Here is a 1,650-nt window from a genome sequence, read left to right as displayed (position 1 = left end):
CCATGCATTTTATTAGATTTTCTAAATTTTTATATTTTTTTAAGGACACTAAAAAGACAAAAAAACATTTTTTAAAGATTTTCTATATCTCGATTTTTTAAAGGACATAAGAGAAACAAAAATGAAAACGACCACAGTGGGAGTCGAACCCACGACCTTCTGATCCGAAGTCAGACGCGCTAATCCACTGCGCTATGCGGTCATTCATTTCTTGCGTTTCAATTTTATAATATATAATAGCTATAATAATTTCTGTTCTTCCACCAGGTCAATTTCCATCTTCTCTCATTCTCGTTCTTGTTCTTTTTCTCTCGGAGTATGCTTGTTTCCAATTTCTCATGCAACAGCCTGTTTTATGATCATGAATAATTATATTATGTTATATTCTTAGTCCTATACTAATAATTATCTAGATTTCCAAAGGGCAAAATTATCCGTTTACGAGGGCAATGCCCGTAGGCATCAGGCGTCGCCCCTTGCGGGGCAATGCCCGCATGTGCTGCTGCGGGTGACAACTGTAGGTTAGCCCCGCCCCTCGTAGGCAGCTCGCCCGCGAGTGGTGCCCCATTTGCGGGCGAGTACCGCTGTAGGTGCCGCTTGCCCTTGTGGGCGGCCTACTACAAGCAGGCCATCAACCGCCTACACTTAGATGGCCAAGGTTGCAAGCAGACTTTGGCCACTTTTGTAAGGGTAGCAACAATTGCTGCCCTTTCTTACCTTTTGCGTCAACGTTTTGATGTCAAAAGTCTTCCTAAAACATAACACACGTAGTTTAAAACTAATCTTTCATATGAACAACCTGGCTCTGATATTGTTGTAGGGAAGTCTAGTAGTGATATCACATGCATAGTAGAAGAATAAAAAATAAAAATCCTAGATTTTTCAAAAGGTGTTCGTCATCATACGAAGATTGGTGTGCAAAAATTGTAAACCTAAAAACCACATGTGAGATAGTTGTGTTACCTGATGAGATCATATATCCCTTAATTCCTACAAATCTGAAGAAGAGGATAAAGGAGGTAAACTGTCCTCCTCTCTAGTGGTGATCCACACGATAGGGGCTACAAAGATGCTCCTCAAATCACTAGCCAAATCTCTGCACTTGATATATGAGGAGGAGAAGGGGAGAGAAGAATATGAGGTGGAAACCAAGAAGCCTAGCCTATGACCCTTTGGTTCTCTCATATTTATAGAAGCCTCCTATCAACTTAACCCTACTAGATCCTACCCTATTGGGTATTGGATCTCTATTCAACTACCTAAGCCTCTTAGATTAGTGGATCTCTATCAAATGATCTCTTATTGGCTCTTATTAGATCTCATTCATATGATCCAATAATTCAAGGGCTTATTGGATATCCAATAAGATAGGGGCTCTAGAGGATATCTTATATTCGAACCTCTATTCGTCGCAATACTTACCATATGTGTACGACTCTCTAGGCCCAATATTGAGTTGGTCGTGAGTTATACCTATCAGAACTCCTTTTGGCTTAGCGAATTATTATCTTTATAATAATTCACTCGACTCATTGATTGTAGACATACTATGCCACTTCGTCGTAGTCCCTAGATGATATAGGAGAATCCAATCCTTTGGACCTATCCGTTCTTAGTTATCGTGTACCTATAGTCTCTCATCCATCTAAT

At 40.0% G+C, this 1,650-nt stretch overlaps 1 non-coding gene across 1 annotated transcript; it reads right to left on the bottom strand.

Annotated features, from left to right (window-relative positions):
- Nucleotides 1–128: 128 nt before the first annotated feature.
- Nucleotides 129–202, bottom strand: TRNAR-UCG (transfer RNA arginine (anticodon UCG)). Its single transcript has one exon. It is a non-coding gene; the product is annotated as a tRNA-Arg (tRNA).
- Between the last annotated feature and the right edge of the window lie 1,448 nt (nt 203–1,650).

This window comes from Musa acuminata, chromosome BXJ2-11 (genome assembly GCF_036884655.1).
Source record: "Musa acuminata AAA Group cultivar baxijiao chromosome BXJ2-11, Cavendish_Baxijiao_AAA, whole genome shotgun sequence".
NCBI lineage: Eukaryota > Viridiplantae > Streptophyta > Magnoliopsida > Zingiberales > Musaceae > Musa > Musa acuminata.
The sequence above is the reverse complement of the archived record's forward strand: the minus strand, read 5'-3'. Positions and strand labels throughout refer to the sequence as shown.